A 19,979-nucleotide genomic window follows, 5' to 3' on the forward strand; every position below is an offset into this window, starting at 1 on the left:
TCAGATGGTAAGGAATCTGCCTGCAATGCAGGAGACCTGGGTTTGATCCCTGGGTCGGGAAGATCCCCTGGAGGAGGAAATGGCAACCCACTCCAGTATTCTTGCCTGGAGAATCCCCGTGGACAGAGGAGCCTCACAGGCTATAGTCCATGGGGTCGCAAAGAGCCGGACACGACTGAGCGACTAACCTTTCCTTTCCTTTCACAACACAGAAGCCCTCCTGATCATGCTAATTGAAGTTAAAGATGCTAAGAGTCTTTAGCCTCCTAAAAGTCTTAATGTCTAACCAGTCCTGCCTTACCTCACCCATTTATTTCTCTAAGTCCTTATATCTTTGTTGTACTGCTTTCTGCTTGTCCCTGTGACAATTTTTTCAGCGTTTCAAAGTCCTTTCATATCCATTTCTTTTTCTGGCTGTTGTGGGCCTTCTATTCATGGCTATGCCTACATCTGCCTAATCATCCACATATCATGTTGACTGAGAATTTCCAGAATTTAGAACACATGAAGACAGATTCCCCCTTCTTTAGGAACTATAGGAGACAGTGTATTTGTTTTGTCTTTAGGCACTACAGGAAACAGTGTATTTGTTTTGTTTTCTTATCGATAGGCATTTAGGAAATGGTATATGTATTCATTGTTTTTTAATCAAAGATGACTTAAGTCTATTTTTCAGGGGATGCAAATGTGTACTTTCAGCTGTTCCATAGATCACTCATTTCAATCATGGAGGCCACTGTTACTTGGGCAGTGCTTCAAAGTGCCTTCTTATGATACACAGCTCTGACTAGCTGGCCGTGGATCTGGGGCTTAGAAGATACTCAGGGTTTTTTGAGTGAATGAATATCTTGACAATGGTTGCATAGAGAGCACTCCAGAATATTTCAATCTAGTTGCTTTGGACAAATGAGTAAAAAATCTAAACTGATCTTGTAAAACTGGCCAGAAAGAATATCTTCAAATCATGTCTTTAGAATGTATCGTGGAAGTGTGTATTTGCCTTTGCCTTTCACTTTAGAAACTGGAAGTTTGGGGTTGTGAATACTGTTAGAAGTGAAGAGATCTTGAGAAGAAAAGGAGAGTATTCACAGGAAGCAAGTGTCTTTGGGGTAGTAAAAGTTTGATAAGTTCCTCTTGGAAGGCCAGTGATGTGGGAGAAAGATGAATATGCCATAATGTTTCTTTTAATTCCTGCAGTGCCACTGGATGTGGCCCGTGACTTAAAGGATATCTCAATTTACAGAACAAGTGTGTCTTGCTTTATACAATTAAACTGCTTCCAGAAAATTATGTGTACATCAAGTACCATTTGAAATCCAAATGGAGTGTGTAGTAAGGAAACGAGCCTTGTGAATGTTTTTGTAAGTGAAGACTTTTTTAAAAATAGATATATTTAAAAAATTACCCTTTAATCTATCCACTGGAAAGTCTGAGTTTTGCCTACAAGAATTAAAACATAACAACATTCTGTTGAGAAGGAATTCTTTGACCAGGGCTTGCTAAACTGTTTTAATAGGGCCTCCTTTGGGAGAGGCGGAGAAGGCAATGGCACCCCACTCCAGTACTTTTGCCTGGAAAATCCCATGGACAGAGAGGCCTGGTAGGCTGCAGTCCATGGGGTCGCTAGAGTCGGACACGACTGAGCGACTTCACTTTCACTTTTCACTTTCATGCATTGGAGAAGGAAATGGCAACCCACTCCAGTGTTCTTGCCTGGAGAATCCCAGGGACAGGGGAGCCTGGTGGGCTGCCGTCTATGGGGTCGCACAGAGTCGGACGCGATGAAGCGACTTAGCAGCAGCATTTGGAAGAATGTTAAAAATGGTTTCATTTAAGTCTGGTTACTTTATCTTGCAATTTCTTGTATAATTTATTAATTTCTTTGGATTTAGCAGCTATTATCTGACATGACATGATACTACTTCCTTCTAAAATAGAATTTTGAAAAAGTTTCATTCAAAGGGAGTTGTAAATAACAGGTATGATCATTTGTATATTTAAAGACAATATGTGCTTCTCTCCTGGGCGTAAAGCTTTAATCTGTTACCTGTGCCAATTTCCCATGTCTAGTTCAACATGTAGCTTCAGTGTCCAAATATTAACCCTTTCCCAACATACTCCATCCTGTACTCTGTTCTTAGAGGACCAAGACTGCTGATTCAGGATCCTTGCCTTACATGATAAAATGAATGTTGTCTAGGCATATACTAGGGCTCCAGAGGAGTCAGATTTGGGATATCTACTGGGACTCTTGGGCTTCCCAGGTGGTGCTAGCGGTAAAGAACCCGCCTGCCAATGCAGGAGACATAAGAGACACGGATTTGATACCTGGATCTGGAAGATCCTCTGGAGAAGGAAATGGCAGCCCACTACAGTATCCTTGCCAGGAGAATCTCATGGACCAAGGAGCCAGTTGGGCTACGGTTGACAGGGTCACAAAGAGTCAGACATGACTGACGCAACTTAGCATGCAAACACGCACTGGGACTTTTTCTTTGGTTGGTTATGTGTGTGCATTGCTGGCATTCTTTGTACTATTTACTGTTCACTAGAGGGCTTAACTGCATGCTTGAGCAAGAAGATATTTTTCCAGCTCCAATACTAGCTAGTATAAGGTATCATGACAAGGTCTTCAAATTCCACATTCATCATGTTGCTTCTCTCAAGAAAAACACTCACTGGATTCATTCTGTATGCCAACCAGTTGGAAGCAGAGGGTGGTTGGCTTTATTCTGTAAGCAGAGCCCACAACAGGCTGGCGCAGCATACCTTTCTAGTCCTATCTCCTTTCTTCCCCAAAAGAACGGCTTCAGTCAGTCCTGTTGTCTCCATTACACCAAGAGGAATTTGTCCAGTTCATTAAAGTGTTCTCTCTGCAGCAGCCTCTCTGTGATGTTCTACTTGCTGAAGAAGGTGCCAAAATGAAAGAGCCATAGGGCCTGCCTTCCAGGAAGGCACAGTCTGGTTGCCCAGCTAATACCAGACCCATAACAAGTGCTGTAATGGAAATACAAAAGCCACAGGGGGTCGGGACTAGGAGAGCTGCCTTCTGCTGGCTGGTTTTTGGGATCGCCTCACTGAGGAGGTGTTATTTAACCAGAGACTTAAACATGTGTGAGACTTTGGTTCGTGTCCTCTGAGCTGCCCTTCCAAAGCTCTCCCCAGACAAATAAGATTTCTTGGCCCCTAGAGCTCTCATAGGACTTACTGGCTAAACCAATCATATGACACTCGTTCTAAACTCCTTCATTTGTATTGAACTTTGTGCTCATTTCCCCACTGGATTTTAAACTCCTTGGAGGCAGGGCTCCTATTGAATCTTTTTTTTTATTATTAGTATTATTCCTCTAATCTATATTTGCGTGTGTGCTAAGTCACTTCAATCGTGTCTGACTCTATGCAACACTATGGACTGTAGCCCGCCAGGCTCCTCTGTCCATGAAATTCTCCAGGCAAGAATACTGGAGTGAGTTGCCATGCCCTCCTCCCGGGGATCTTATGACCCAGGGATCGAACCTGGGTCTCATGTCTACCTGCATTGGCAGGCAGGTTCTTTACCACTAGCGCCACCTGGGAAGCTCCCCCCCCCCACCCCGCACTGCCCCCAGTTGATAGCACAGGACTAAACACAATAGTAACTTAAAAATATCATTTATATGAAATAAAAAAGCACAAACTTTTGTTTGCATCCTGAGAACTCCCTGATTTCTTAGTTGGTTGACAAACGAGCTACATAGTAAAATATCGAGATATAACACAACTACTCAAGTTCACTATAGCTGAGCCAGCCTGGACTGCAGAAAAATTGTGATGCTTCCTTTTAACCTCTTTCATTCACTCAACAGCTATGCACTGAGAGCCTGCTGTGTTACAGGCGCTGTGCTGGCTTCTGGATGGACAGTGCAAACCACAGGATATATATAGTCTAGAAGCAGTTCAAAAAGCCTTTTTGGTCCCTTTCCCCTAATCACATCATGATCCTGCTGTATAGATCTTAACACTCGAAAAACAACTATATCAGGCTCTTAGTATTTTCTGTTCCATATCATTTCATTCTCTTAAATATGTGATCTGCTTGGTCCTTGTTCTTGGTCAGCAGTTTCATTCTTCCTCCTCATTAAGAAAAAGAGGCTGTATACCTGTGGCGGATTCATTTTGATATTTGGCAAAACTAATACAATTATGTAAAGTTTAAAAATAAAATAAAATTTAAAAAAAAAGAAAAAGAGGCTGAAGTTATCACCCTAATGGTTAGACTGTGTGACCAAGAGAAAACAGCTACTATTTGTTACATATCAACTATGAGCCAGCCTCCAGCTTAAATATTGTACGTGGATAACTCTCATTCTTACAACTACCCTGCCAGGCAGGTGAATATCTTAATTTTACTGCTGGGGGAACTGAGGCTCAGAGAGATTAAATAATCATACTGAGCTCCCATTTTATGAACGCTGAAGCCAGTCTTTAATATAGGTCCATGTCATGCCATATTGGGCTTCCCTGGTGGCTCAGTGCTAAACAATCTGCCTGCAGTGCAGGAGACCTGGGTTCAGTCCCTGAGTTGGGAAGATCTCCTGGAGAAGGAAATGGCAACCCATTCCAGTATTCTTACCTGGAAAATCCCATAGACAGAGGAGCCTGGAGGACTACAGTCCGTGGGGTCACAAAAGAGTTGGACACAACTTAGCAACTAAACAACAGCAAATACCATACTGTCCAAGGTATAATGAATTTTGAGCAAATATTGGTTTCTTGATTGGCTGAATGTTACTATTCTGATTTCAAGATCTTTATATATTTAAAATACCAATGTCAAAGGTTGATAGTCTTAGGTTGCTAGCAATCCCCAGTCTGTATCTTTCTGTTCCCTTAACAATTCTATGACTGCTTTATGTATCATAGAAGCAAATTATTGTTTTGATACAATAGAACTCATTCTTCTGAAACATTCTTTACATGAATACCAATTGACAGTTCATCTCAATAACAGGAAGATGTAGAATCTCAGTTAATGTTATAGTTTCTGTCAAATACTCAAAGTTTTCAAGCCTCCAACTAAAAATTACAACATCAATTCATCTCAATAAAATAAAATAATCTGATTCATAGTTTCATAGACATATGAAAACTGACTCATAACACTCATCACTTGTGAAAAGATCCAAGATCACATTTCAAGCCTTAGCTTCAGTGTTGTCTAACTACACTATTTCTCTATGATAAACTTCTGGATTCTGGGCTGAAAATCTTGGAACCCAGCTGTTTCACAATGTCAGGGTGTGCCATCAGTATCCTCTGTGAAAGTGGTTCAAGTTGGTGATTCCCAGCTGATTTGGTTGGAACCCAGGAATCTACTGAAAAACTGATGCTTTTAAACTGTGGTGTTGGAGAAGACTCTTGAGAGTCCCTTGGGCTGCAAGGAGATCCAACCAGTTCATCCTAAAGGAAATCAGTCCTGAATATTCATTGGAAGGACTGATGCTGAAGCTGAAACTCCAATACTTTGGCCACCTGATGCAAAGAACTGACTCATTGGAAAAGACCCTGATGCTGGGAAAGATTGAAGGCGTGAGAAGAAGGGGACGACAGAGGATGAGATGATTGGATGGCATCACCAACTCAATGGATATGAGTTTGAGTAAACTCCAGGAATTGGTAATGGACAGTGAGGCCTGGTGTGCTGCAGTCCATGGGGTCTCAAAAGTCAGACACAACTGAGCAACTGAACTGAACTGAACAAGAATCTACATTGGAACAAGGATTCCATGTCATTCTGGAACAGGAAGATGACACATACCACACTCAGAGAAATCCTTCTGGAACTGTTCTTCTCCATTCACTATTCTCTTCCCAGTCTTCATTGTTGTCCTTCCCTCACCAGCCTCCCACATCCACACACAAGAATTTGAGTGTATATTACTTTTTAAAGTCTTTTTTTTTTTTTCTATTTAGATATAATTTACATACAGTGACGTTCTCAGATCTTAAGTAGACATAGATAGTGTCACCAGTTTTGAAAAAAACGCTTTCACTCATGTAATCTATACTCAAGATAGAGAACATATCCATCACCCCAGAAAGTCTCCTTATTTCCCTTCCTAGTCAACACCCCAGAAGCAATCCCTGAACTTATTTCTATCATCATGGGTTAGATTTTTGCTACTTTAGAACTTCCTATCAATGGAAACATTATAGTAGGTGCTTTTTTTTTCTGTGTGTATCAGTAAGTCGTGATACTTTCTTGCTGAGAAGTATTCCATTGCCCGAATATATCAGTTTGTTTACCTAATCTGTCACTGAGGGACATCTAGACTGTTGCCAGATGTTGCCTACAATGAGTAAAGCAATTCTTAGAAATTTTTCTATGGACATACATTTTCATTTTTTTGGGACAAACACCTAGCACTTGCCTATTAAGATTGATATAAGTTTAATTTTTAAGCTACTGCTAAACAGTTTCCCATCATTTTTATATTCCTGCCAAGGAGAACTCTGATTGTTCCCCATAATCACCAACATTTGGGGTTGACAGTTGTTTTTTATACACACATCATAGTCTTTTATACACACATCATAGTCTTGTGTGTATACTGTGGGATTACATTTTGGTTTTAATTTACATCTGGCTGATAACGAAGGATGTTGAGTACTTCTTCATGTGCTTGGTGGCTCTTCGTAAATCTTTTTTACTGAAGTATCTGTTCAAGTGTTCTGCCTGTTTTTCACTGAGTTTTTGGTCTTTTTTATTGAATTGTCCACAACAGTCTCTCATTATCCTTTTAATGGCTGTAGTATCTCTAATGATCTCATTTCCATTTATTATATTCACAGTTTGTTTGTTTGTTTTCTTTTTCTTGATCTGTATTGGTGGTGGTGGTGGTTCAGTTGTTAAGTCGTGTCCAATTCTTACGACCCCATGGACTGTAGCCTGCCAGGCTCCTCTGTTTATGAGATTGTCCAGGCAAGAGTAATGGAGTGTGTAGCCATTTCCTTCTCAGGGGATCTTCCCATCCCAGGAATCAAACCTAGGTCTCCTTCATTGCAGGCAGATTCTTTACCAACTTGAGCTACAAGGGAAGTCCTTTGATCTGTAATGCTAGTGGTTTAAAATTTTATTACTCATTCAAAGAATCATCTTTTGGCTTTGGTGATTATCTGTTCTATGTGTCACTGATAACCCCATTTTTATCATGTCCTTCCTACGTATACATTTGGGATTTAGTTTGTTCTGCTCTTTCTGACTTCTTTTTTTGAATTTATTTTTGTTGGTTTATACTTGATTTGGGATTCCCAGGTGGCACTATTGGTAAACAACTCACCTGCCACTGCAGGAGACATAATAGACAATAGACGTGGGCTCAGTCCTTGCATCGGGAAGATCCCCTGGAGAAGGGAATGGCTACCCACTCCAGTATTCGTGTCTGGAGAATCCCATAGACAGAGGAGTCTGGCGGGCTACAGTCCACAGGGTTGTAAAGAGTCGGACAGGACTGAAGCAACTTAGCATGCACGCATACTTGATTTACAATGTTGTGTTACTTTCAGATGTACAGCAAAGTGAATCAGTTATACATATACACATAGCCACCCTTTTTTAGATCCTATTCCCTTATAGTTCATTACAGAGTATTGAATAGAGTTTCCTGTGCTATACAATAAGTTTTTTTTTCTGGCTTCTTAAGGTGGAAATATAAATCATTTATTGTACAACTTTCTTCTTTTTGAGTAAAGTCATTTAAAGCAGCTATACATTTCCCTACAAGGACTGCTTTAGACTCGTTTCGCTTTTTGATCTATTGTATTTCATTATCACTCACTTCAAAGTATTTTCTTTTGTTAATTAATTTTTATTGGAATAAAGTTGCTTTATATTTTTTACTTTATTTTTTAATTGGAGGAAATTTTCTTTACAAAGTTGTGTTGGTTTCTGCCGTGCATCGATGCAAATCTGCCATAATTATATGTATATCCCCTCCTTCAGTATTTTCTAACTTCCACTTTAAATTTTTCTTTTGTGTATGCATGCTACTTCACTTCAGTCATATCTGACTCTTTGTGACCCTATGGACTGTAGCCCACCAGGTTCCTCTGTTCATGGGATTCCCCAGGCAAGAATACTGGAGTGGGTAGCCATTCCCTCCTCCAGGGGATCTTCCTGACCCAGGGATTGAACCTAGGTCTCCTGCATTGGCAGGTGGGTTCTTTACCACCAGTGCCAGCTGGAAAACCCAAATTTTTATTTTACCTGTGGCTTATTTATTAATAAATATGTAATATTGGATTTCCAAATTTGAGGGCAGAGTCTAGTGTATATTCTTGGTGTGGATTTTAAACTTGATATGGTTGCAATCAGATATATCTGTTTGATTTCAGACATTTATTTAAACTATTTAGAGGGCTGAGCTCTACTTGGTGTACTTGGGCTGTACTTGGTGCCCTTGAGGAGAATGTGCTTCCTGCTATTGGTTACAGTAGTGTTCTGAAGTTTATATAAGGGCAAATTGATTGATAGTGTTGTTCAATTCTATACTATGATTTTTTGGTCTAGATATTTTATCAGTGCAATAGAGATGAGTATTGAAACCTCTGACCATGATTGTGGGTTTATCTGTATTTTTCTTTTATTCTTATCAATTTTTGCTTCATGTATGTAATAATGCCTTTGTTAGGTGCAAACACATAAGAATTTATATTCTTGATAAGCTGACCATTGTATAAATAATGTAATTTCCTTCTTCATCTCTGATGATATTCAACTCCACGAAGCCTACCTTATCTAGTACAGCCACACTATCAATGTTAGGCTCAGTTTTGCAGTACATATATTTTCCACCCTTTGACATTCATCCTCTTTGTGTCTTTATGTTTACAGTGTGTTTTGTAAAGCAGTATATAACTGAGTCATTATTTTTCTTCCTTTTATTTAGGGTTTTTAGACTGTTTATATCATAATTGGGCTTCCCTGGTGGCTCAGACTGTAAAGAATCCACCTGCAATGTATTCCAGTATTCTTCTGGAATACCGATTCCAGTATTCTGACTTGGAGATTCCTATGAACAGAGAAACCTGAGAGGGGTTGCAAAGAGCTGGATACGACTGAGCAACTAACACTTTCATTTTTCATATTACAATTATGTATGTTTCAATTTAAAGTTTCCATTTGGGTGCTTCCCTGTTCCTTTATTCCAGACTTTTTGGGGTGAATCAAAACAAAATCTTTTTTTGGTTGCACTGTGCATCATGTTGGGATCTTAGTTCCTTGAACAGGGATCAAACCCCCATCTTCATCATTAGAAGTACAGAATCTTAACTACTGGGCCATCAGGGAATTCCCTCATATATTTTTTTATATTTCATTCTTTGAATTATTTTTAGCATTTTCACAAGATTACAGTATGCATCTTTGGTGGTGGTTTAGCCGCTAAGTCATGTCCGACTCTTTGCGACCCCACGGACTGTAGCCTGCCAGACTTCTCTGTCCATGGGATTTTCCAGGCAAGAATACTGGAATCGGTTGCCATTTCCTTCTCCAGGGGATTTTTACTACCCAGGGATCGAACTTGGGTCTCCTGCATTGCAGGCGGATTCTTTACCAACTGAGCTACCAGGGAAACCATTCAGTATGCATCTTTATCTCTGCTATTTTCAATATATGTTCTATTATTTCACATAGACTATAAGAAGCTTGCAGAATTATTCTTCCAGTTATCCCACTCACAGCCTTTATGATCATTTTCTCATGTTTTATTCTATGTGTTCTAACCTCCCCCTTGTTATGTTACTATTATTTTTACCATAAACAGTAGTCTTTGATATGATTTCTACACACACACATACACACACACACACACACATATTTACTGTTTTTTAAAATAATGATTCTTTATATTTACCAGTATATTTACTTCTTCAGGCATTTTTTATTTCTTCCAACAGAATTAGATTTCTAGGTGGTATAATTTTGCTTCAGTAAAAAGAGCTTATTTTGAGTATTTCTTACAGCATATTTCTGCTGAATAAAAATTCTTCTTTTCAGCTTCCTTTTTTCCTGAAAATTTCTTTATTTCACTTTCATCTTTGAAAAATATTTTTGCTGGATATGTAATTCAGGTTTGACGGGTTTTATTCTTCTCCCAGCAAGGAGACAAAATGCTATTCCATTGTCTTCAGTCTCATGGTTTCTGATGAGACATTACATATTATTCTTATCATTGTTCCCCTGTATGTAGTATTTCTGATTTTTCTTGATGCCTTCAAGATTGTCTTTTTATCTTAGTATGTTTAGTAGTTTGATTCTAATATGCCTAGCTGGTTTTTGTTTGTTGTATTAATCCTGATTGGTATTCTCTGAGCTCCTTGGATAGTAAAGATGTCTTTCCATAAATTTTGAAAAATTGTTGGCCATTATCCCCTTCTGTATTTTTTCTGCTCATTTCTCTCTTCTCCTCCAGGGACTTTAATTACTTGTATGTCAGATGGTTTGCTATTGTGCCACAGATATCAGATGCTCTGTTCCTTTTTTTGCTGCTTTATTTCTTTTTGTTTCTTTTTAGATACTTCTTATTTACATGTATCCAAGTCACAAATTTTATTCTCTGCTGTAGCCAGTCAACTGATAACCCCTCAAAACAAATTCATCATCTCTGATAGTTTACATTTTATTTTCAGCTTTTCCATCTTTCTCTATTCATAGTTTCCATCTCAATGCTGAAATTCTATATCCATTTATGCATGTTACTCACCTTTCCACTATATCTTTTGAAAATGTGTATCATAGTCATTTTAGCATCTTGTTTGATAATTCCTTCATCCTAGATCATCTCTGGGATTGGTTCTATAGTCTCTTTATCGCTTGAGAAAGAGATATTTTCTTCCTTTTTTGTAAGTTTTTTATTTGTTTCTGTAATTTCCTCTTGATTACAAGTCACTATTTGTAAAAGAAGAGAAACTGAGTTAAATTATATCAGTGTACAAAAATGGGAATGCCTTTTCTTCTATTAGGCCATTAGTATTGCTTTGGGGTCAGTCTATTGTTAGATTGATCTGGAGCTGAGCTTTGTTGTTGCTTTAGTTTTATTCAATTCACAATAGGCTTCACTTTATTTAAGAGCAGGATTACAGCTTTTTCTTCAGCAGGGCTTTTGGTCTGAGTACCTGGATCCTTTGTTTCTGTTCTCCTTCCTTATCCCCATGCTTCAGCGGGCTCTGTAAACTGGAACTATGGCAGATGGGGGTGTTCTCTCTTTATTCTCCTGCCCATCACAGCAGTAGAGGGCCACTGGCTGGTACTCAGTGTTTTCCAGGTCCTCAGTGCCTGTGAGGTTTCTCTCGGTTATTTTTTTCTTCTTTTTTGGTCATGGTGTGTGGCATGTGGAATCGTAGTTCACTGATCAGGGATCGAACCCATGCGTCCTGCAATGTAAGCACAGAGTCTTAAACACTGGGCCACCAGGGAAGTCCCCTCTGTCAATTATTTTCCCTGCCCTTCCTGCAGTGCGTACCTCGGATTGAGGAGCAAGGGATATCTCCCTCTGCTTTTCCGCTCCTCCTCCAATGGCAGATGACTGCTGTCTCCTATTCATTGTAAATAAAGGCTAGAATATGGCAAGAATTGTAACTCCTACTTTCTGAGTTTTGTGTGCCATGATACCTTAGATCCGTAAGTACCATTATTGCAGAAGCAATAGCGCCAATATAATGCTCATAAAATATCCACTAACCACATAATATTCCAAAATTCTGTGTATGCTTGACTACATGATAATTATGCATATGACCTGATTAAACCTGTTCTCCAATTTGGAGGTCAGAGTTTGTTCATGGTAAATTTTTCATGAGAGGTTTTTGTAGAGTCAAGGGACTATGGCTCATTGGGAATGGGAGAAGGGAAAAATGTTACCTCTTGTCTCCCCATATTTAAATGCTGGATAAGAAATTATCTTCCCTCTGAAACTTTGTGTAACCTGGAGTAAGTTATAATCCACAGAGCCAAAACAGGAAAACTACAAAAATTGTATCAGCTTAAAGTATAAGCAACTAAGCCACTGCATGATGGATTATGATTCATAAAAGGCTTTTATTTAATATAAACGCATTCATATTTTGCTGCTTATAAGGTTCCTCAACAGTATGAATTCACACATTTTTCTTCAGTTTTTGCTAAGTATGGCTTTAGGAAGGATAATATAATACTAAAATACTGAAAGAGTAAAAGTCCGTTCTATTTAAAATATAAGTTTTCCTGTCTGTCTTCTTTTTCATATTTAGTTTTATAACCTTTCTGAACTTGGGAGACTATTTTTTTACACAAAATTGAAATAAGGAGTTATATAAAAGTAATATCCAATGGGAAAAGCATAAACACTGCAGAACTTCTATATTTTTCCAGCCCTTCCTTTGTTGTTCACTGTAATTCCTCTTGGAGCATTCTTTGTGGACCATGTTTCCAAGCATCTAAGGACAAGGAAATATTAACTGTTGGCTTTGTTTCTCATTTTACTAGGTATGTTTTCTTACTAAATCACAAAAATGCATTGGCTTCCTTGATAGCCTGTGTATTTCTAGGGTACATCAAGAAGAACTATTTGCCCAGAGAATTCAATCGGGTGAATTTGTTCCACGGGGATTTCTTCCAAGCATCTCATTGTATTTCATCATGTAACAAGTGATGTGATTATGGGCTTTAGTCAGAATGTTGTTTTGCTCACTTAAGATTCATTCTCAGGAAGGTTGAGCAAATTTGAATTTCATATGAAAGCTTTCTTTGTGTGCTTCAGTAACTCTTTCCCTTTATGGAAGAGAAAATCTTCTTGTTGGAGGGATCTACAGATCTCCGTGCCTGTGGGGCCTGGACCAGCAGCAGGGGGCCTCCACCCAAGGCTACTGCTTCCTGAGCCTCATTAAGGGCATCCTCTGCAGATTTTCTAGGGAGAACGTTGGTGTTGCAGTTATCCAACCCTTCCAGAAATTTGACACTGAGCAAAATTTGCCTTCATCTCCCACTAGAAAGACTGAGTCTAAAAAAAGAAAAAAACTAAACTAAAAACCAGGAATCTCATTCTTGCTAAGAAACAGCACAGTAGAGAGTGGGCAAAACACGGATTACAGAGACAGCCTCTAGCCCTCCCTCGCTCTGTGATATTGTGCAAGTTACCCAGGCTTTCTGAGCATCACTTTCCACAACTGTGAAAAACTGAAGTAAACATAATACCTTCCTTGCAAGGTTATCATAAGGATGAGGGATAAGGTTTGTAATGAGTGTAGTGCTTCGTAGGCACCTAATAAATATGAGTTGTTATTATGGCAGCAACACATAGGGTTAAGAGCAGAGACTCTGGAACCAGACTGTTAGGGTCCAAACCCTGTGCCTGATGTATATATACTAGCTGCTACTTAGGCAAGTTGTTTTAACTCCTCATACCTCAGTTTTATCATCCCCCAAATTAGGGAGAATGATAGTACCCGCACTAGTCATTTCTGTTGATCTGTGGCAGATGGGAAATTCTGGCTGTTTTTGTCAAGGTATGTATGTAGATAAAGTTGAGTTTAATAATATGTCTCAACGAGAAGAATGATAGAAACAGCAACTACAGTTTATTCTGTGTATGCTGTATACCAAGAACATGCTAAGCTCTTTACCAATGCTTTGCTAAACATGCTGTTTACCAATATTAATCCTTTTAGCTCTCACAATTCCCCTAGGAGATAGGTACTAATAGTAATATTTATCTTACAGTTGAGAAAACTGAGGAACAGAGAGGTTCATCAGTGTTCTAAGGTCACGCAGCTCACCTGGATTCACACCTACGTTTTCTAGTGGCAGAGTTTGTGCTCTTAATCACTCTGCCATTGCGCTCGCCATCTTCTATATTAAGTGGAGAGCCTGTCCCGGGGCTTCAGGCTTCTTGTGCTTCATGACTTTTTCATTTTGATGAAGCAACTGTATATGATGGACAAATAATTTTATGGCAAATGAGATAAACTCCCATGATCATTGTTTTCCTGATTAGTGGTGGGTTAATTACATTTAAAGAGGTTTTTTTGTATATAGGTCACTTGTTTTCTAGATGAGGAAATAGAAGCCTTGAGTGTAGACAGTTTTCCAAAAATCTCAAGACAAGTTATGAGGAGAACCCAGGATTCTTATTTTCATCATTCCATCAAGCCTGTAGTTGAAAAAGAAGAAATGATAGTTGACCTTGGACACAACTAAATACCAGTTCTAATTATCATGTGCAAACCCACAACAAATGGTGCCTTATTACAACCCAGGTCTCCTGCATTGCGGGCAGATTCTTTACCAGCTGAGCTGCAAGAGAAGCCCAGGAATACTGGAGTGGGTAGCCTGTCCCTTCTTCAGCAGATCTTCCCGACCCAGGAATAGAACCAGGGTCTCCTGCATTGCAGGCTGATTCTTTACCAACTGAGCTATCAGGGCTCCTTCTTATTTCTGCAAATGCCAAGTCATGCTTTGTCCATTACCAATAATGTCAATATTTTTGCGGGGAGGAGAAAACAAGCTTCAAGCTTCCCAGGCACGTAAAAGGAAGTACCAGTGGAAAGGCATGCCAAAACAAATATCCTTAGGAAAGAAGCTATTATATTATCCGCACTCTTTGCCTTCAATGGCATTTCCTCTGCTGCAATCACAAACACCATCTGCAGCCCGCTCCTCTGAAGAGGGGAAAACTTGAAATGCGTAATGTCTGATGCTTGCTAGCTGAGAAATCTCCTGGTACAACTTAGGAAGAACAAGGGTGCAGTTTCTGATTCAGTAAGAGGGAAAGGAGCACTCTCCTTGGCTGTGTCAACCTCTCGTGCTCTGGGGGTGAGATGCCAGTCACTGTACCCTCTGGTACATCAGCATGTCATGGCTTCACTTGTCTTTACTTGACGCTTTTCTATCGGTGACAGAGGGTATGCCTGCTTTTCCAAACAGACTTGGCAGCTTTCTTCTCTCCGCCCTGTGCGTGCAGCGTCATTTGTGTACTCAAGATGGTCCCCTTAACTCAAGAAAGTATAAAATTGGGGGAAAAAGGAGTGAAAAAATAGGTCTTATTTTAGACACATCTTTTCCATCCCCATCAATTCCTACTACTTATTTCCTCATAGTTCAGATTACAGAGAAATTCTATTCAGACTAGAAGGCCTGTAAAATGTTTCCCAAATCAAAGCGAGAAACAAACCACAATTTGTAAAACATATTGAACTATGATTCAGAAATAGATCAACTGAAGCAAGCCATGAGGTACAAGGAAAACTCAAACTGTTTCTTTATAAACTTAATTTTTTTTGAATTTTAGATTTGCAGAAATATTGCAAAGATGATACAGAGAGTTCCCACTTACCCTGCATCCAGTTTTCCCTATTTTTTTTTTTTTTTTAGACTGTGCCTTTTGCAGGATCTTAGCTCCCCTACCAAGGATTGAACTTGGATCCTAGCAGTGAAAACACTGGGTCCTAACCACTGGACAGCTGGGGTATTCCTACAGTTTCCCTTAATGTTAGCATCTTAATTTACTATGATACATCTGTGAAAACTAAGAAACTAACACTATACATTACTATAAGTAAATTCCAGATTTTATTTGGATTTCACCAGTTTCTCCACTAATGCCCTTATTCCTTTCCAGGATCCCATCCAGGATATCATACCTCATTTAATTGTCACGTCTTCATCTCTTGTGGGTGTCCTCTCAGTCATGTCTGACTCTCTGCAACCCCATGTGCTGTAGCCCACCAGGCTACATGGGATTTTCCAGGCAAGAATACTGGAGCAGATAGCCATTCCCTTCTCCAGGGGATCGTCCCAACTCAGGGATTAAACCTAGGTCTCCTGCATTGCGCAGTCAGATTCTTTAACATCTGAGCCACCGGGGAAACCCTAAGAGATGAAAAGAGCTTCATCTCTTCTGGTCTGTGACAGTTGCTTCGTGTCTCTCTCTCTCTTTTTTTTAACCTTGGATGTTTTAACACTAACTCCACGTAGCTCCTGTATCTAAGACAACTCCACTGAGTATCCCAGAAACTCACCTAGTTTACAAGTTCTGATCTGGATTTATAAGGACTGAACTTAACAAAATTCTGCTTTAAAACTGCCTTATGACCAATCCCAGCCTCTGGAACCCTTGTAACTCTCACTTTTAAGCCACTACTGAGCCTCTGACAAGAGGGTACAGCATGTTTTTAAAACCAGTGGCCTTCACTGGTGGTCTTTGTGTTGGATTTGACAAAGGGATTCATAACAATTTAATTCAATCATCCAGTAAAATGCAAGAATTCTTTCTACAACACCTGATAAGTCTCTATCAGGCCTGTGTGAACCCCACCACCCATATATAAACACTGCAATAACAGGACACTAATTACCTCCCCAAAGAATCCATTTTCTCCATTTTTGGACAGTCCCTATTTGTTAGAAATGGCTTCATTAAAGTGAGCCCTGACCTATTGCCTTGCAGTTTTTCTTCACTGACACTATTGCTGTCTTCTACAGAGTTAAGTTTCCCCATCTATTTCCCATAAAGTGATGGGCCCAGATGCCATGATCTTAGTTTTCTGAATGTTGAGCTTTAAGCCAACTTTTTCACTTTCCTCTTTCACTTTCATCAAGAGGCTTTTTAGTTTCTCTTCACTTTCTGCCATAAGCAAGTAAGCTCCGTCTTAAGTTAAATATGGGATGGCAAGTCCCACTCCAGGGGAATGGCGGCAGTCAGACACACTTGGGTGGTCCAGCTTCATTCAGATACTGTCACTCGGTAGGTGTCTGAATTTGGGTGTGTGATTCAACAGCTCTGCTCTGGGCCTCATAGAATTATTATGAAAATGAATGAAGTAACACATATGACAGCACCTGGCACACTGCCAGGCACAGAGAAGACTCTTAATACATGAGAGTTGGTCAGGATGATCAACTGCTGAATACCCAGAATGAAATGTACCATTTATGTTGCACTGGGTTGACCCAAAAGTTTGTTCAGGTTTTTTGGGCAAAATCTTATGGAAGAATCCAAATGAACTTTTGGGCCAACCCAGTATTGTGTTATTACATTCTTTGCTCTTCCTCACAGCAGTGAATTCTAACTTTCTCTTCTTATTAACTGATTTCAAAGACATAAGTTTATTTTCCTGTGACTTTTTTCCCTCAAGGTTTAATTAAGCTATTACTGAACAGAACTGAAGTGTTAAATAACCTGAGAGGATCAGTTCCTAACATTCATGAATATGGTATATTGCCAACGTAAGAGATTAGTCATGGTAGTGGATGGGAGAATTTGGAAAGGATTAGCAAATACCCCTGCTAATCAACAAAATATGCAAATGAAGCCCCTTCTTGTGGCATTGATCTCAGTCTCCATGGCAACACCAGAGTTATCTGTGTACATGGGAAGAAGTAATTTCAAAGCTGCAAAGTATGATAGCACTGTGAGGAGCATCAAAGGGGAAAAAGATCACTGAAAAGTATTCCCACTTCTTGAAGAAATTCATACAACTTTCTGTAAGTTTTTATTTTCCCTGGGCCTCTACTGCGTGTGTGTGCCTGTGTGTGTGCGTGCTAAGTCGCTTCAGTCATGTCCGACTTTGTGTGACCCTGGGACCGTAGCCTACCCGGCCCCTCTGTCCATGGAATTCTCCAGGCAAGAATACTGGAGTGGGTTGTCATTTCCTATTCCAGGGGATATTCCTGACCCAGGGACTGAACCTGTGGATCCTGTGGTTCCTCCATTGGCAGGTGGGTTCTTTCCCACTCACCACCTGGGAAGCCTGAGCCTCTACTACTGGAATGTTAATTGATGTTATAAACAGAAAACAACAACAAACGGGAGTAGAAAAAGGTCAGAAGGGACCCACAAAATCTATAATCCATCGTTTTGACCTAACAACTATAAATTAAGATTATTTGCATGTCTCTGTGTAGCAGGATTATCTGGGTTAGGAACCTAGTTCCAGCAATCATCAGCTATATATACCTTTAGGCAAAATCTTAACCTCTTCATACCTCATTGTCCTTATCTGTAACGTGGTGATAATAATAGTTCCTACCAAGTAGGTTTGCTATGATCATTGAGTAAGTCAACACATGTAAAGTGGTAGAACAGGGCCTGGTCCAGACTAAGTGCTCCAAAAAATGCTAGCTGCTATTATTATTATTATCACGCCTCATCATTATTCTTGCTAGTTGGTCATGCTTCTGGAAGAGGGACTACCTTTCAATTTTATATCCTGTGAGGAAAATACAGAGCGAGAAAGGTTATATTTTCCATTTTCTAATTTTGTTTGTACTGAAAAAGAGACTTGAAATGTCAGCCCTGAAGAGGTTTTATAGGTATTATAATTTTCAATTTCAATAAAACACTTAGGAAAATGGTAACTGTGACTCTGGTTGAGGCGTGAGATCCAAGTAAGGCCACATCATTGTTTAAACTTTCATCAAAATCTAGGAGCAGGTGGATGTCCTTAAAATGGGATGTGATCAAAATTGAATTCATTTACTTCAGAAACCAAGTCACCTTTTGATCTAAATGTGTGTGTGTGTATATATATTAAAACAAATGCAGGCCCTTGTACCCTCATAGGCCAATTTTTCTTTGTGGTCTCAGCTCATTTCACCTTGCCTCTGTGTGTTGGTTGCTTAAATTTCTAGTCCAAGCAGGATAATTTCAGGAATTCAAGTTTGGGTTTAGTTTTCAGTGCTTACATTTGATGTGAGATTATTCTAATAGATACTGGGCTACTTGCTTTGTGAGGTTAAAAAAAAATTTTTTTTTTTACTGCAAACAAAGCTCCTGCTGATCACTACCCAGTGGTTCAAAAGCTTTCGGAGGCAGCCTAATGGAACTAAAAGAGAGGAGTCTAGGAGTCTGAAACCTGAGGTTTGAAACCCTGCTGGCCTCTGCTACATCTGACTCTTCTTCCTTCACTCTGCTGCCTTTAATTTTCCTGGATACCTTTTGTAAGTAACTACACTGCCTCTTTGGAATGAGGTAGGGCTTAAAACGATCAGTCAGTAAATGAGGTATGTGATGGTAGGCAAACCGTGACCCCTTGGTGAGAAAACAGTTTTCTGGTCTGTAAAATGGAGCCAACTGAAATCTCCTCTGGCTTCATCAGCTGTTCTCAAGCATATCAAATAAGACAATGGTTGTAAGAGGGCTCTGTCAGACCTTAACAGGTTGTATACTTCTGAAGAATTATTTTAATATCAAATATAACAATATATGGGTCAATCTAATTACCAACATGATTTAACTTCCCCTTTCACAAGGATCCAATGGTTCCCGGCTTATAGTTTGATGCGTGAACTGTATAGTTCTTCTAGGTTAAAACATGGCTACCTTCTAACATGCATTTGTATATGAACCTACTCATTAAAATAGTCCTGTCTGCATTTCAGTGCTCCAGATGCCTACTTTCTAAACAGAGAAACAGAGAGTTAGCTAACTCATGGAGCCAGGAAACTGTCATTTATGGAGTCCCTCCTCTGTCTAGCTGTGGGTATCCAGAGATGAAGTCCCAGCCCCTGCCGTGGGAGCTCCCTGCTTGGTAGGCATGACGGACAAGTAGACAGTAAATGAACAGTGTAAATGCCATAATAGCTATCTGTGTAGGGTGCTATGGAGCAGAGAAGAAGAAACTGTCTTTACAGGGAGATCGTGGAGGAAGGTTTCCCAGAGGAGATCATGCCTGAAATAAATCTGGAGGTTTGCTAGTGAGGTAGATAGAATTGTCAAAGCTGTAGCAGTTGGAGTGGCTAAAGGGATGGAAAGGATGCCTTGGGGAAGGGAAGTCCTTTGGTATGGCTGAAATGCAATGTGTCTGAGGAAGGACGTAAGGGTGCCAAGGAAGTCTAGGGCCCAATAATGGAAGGCTTGTGAGTGGCGAGCCACTGAGAGTTGTTAACAGGGCATGCATGATCAGATTTTTCTGTTAACATTAGAGCAGTTAGCCGAGTATTTTGGTCACAGTCCAGAGAGGAGGCT

At 39.8% G+C, this 19,979-nt stretch overlaps 1 protein-coding gene across 3 annotated transcripts in view; it reads left to right on the plus strand.

Moving 5' to 3' along the window:
* FGF13 (fibroblast growth factor 13) overlaps positions 1–19,979 on the plus strand; it is a 542,346-nt gene that overhangs the window by 425,951 nt on the left and 96,416 nt on the right. The gene's annotated exons all lie outside the window — the stretch shown is intronic.

Source organism: Bos grunniens, chromosome X (genome assembly GCF_055505025.1).
Source record: "Bos grunniens cultivar Pamir isolate PY7600 chromosome X, Bosgru_T2T1.0, whole genome shotgun sequence".
NCBI lineage: Eukaryota > Metazoa > Chordata > Mammalia > Artiodactyla > Bovidae > Bos > Bos grunniens.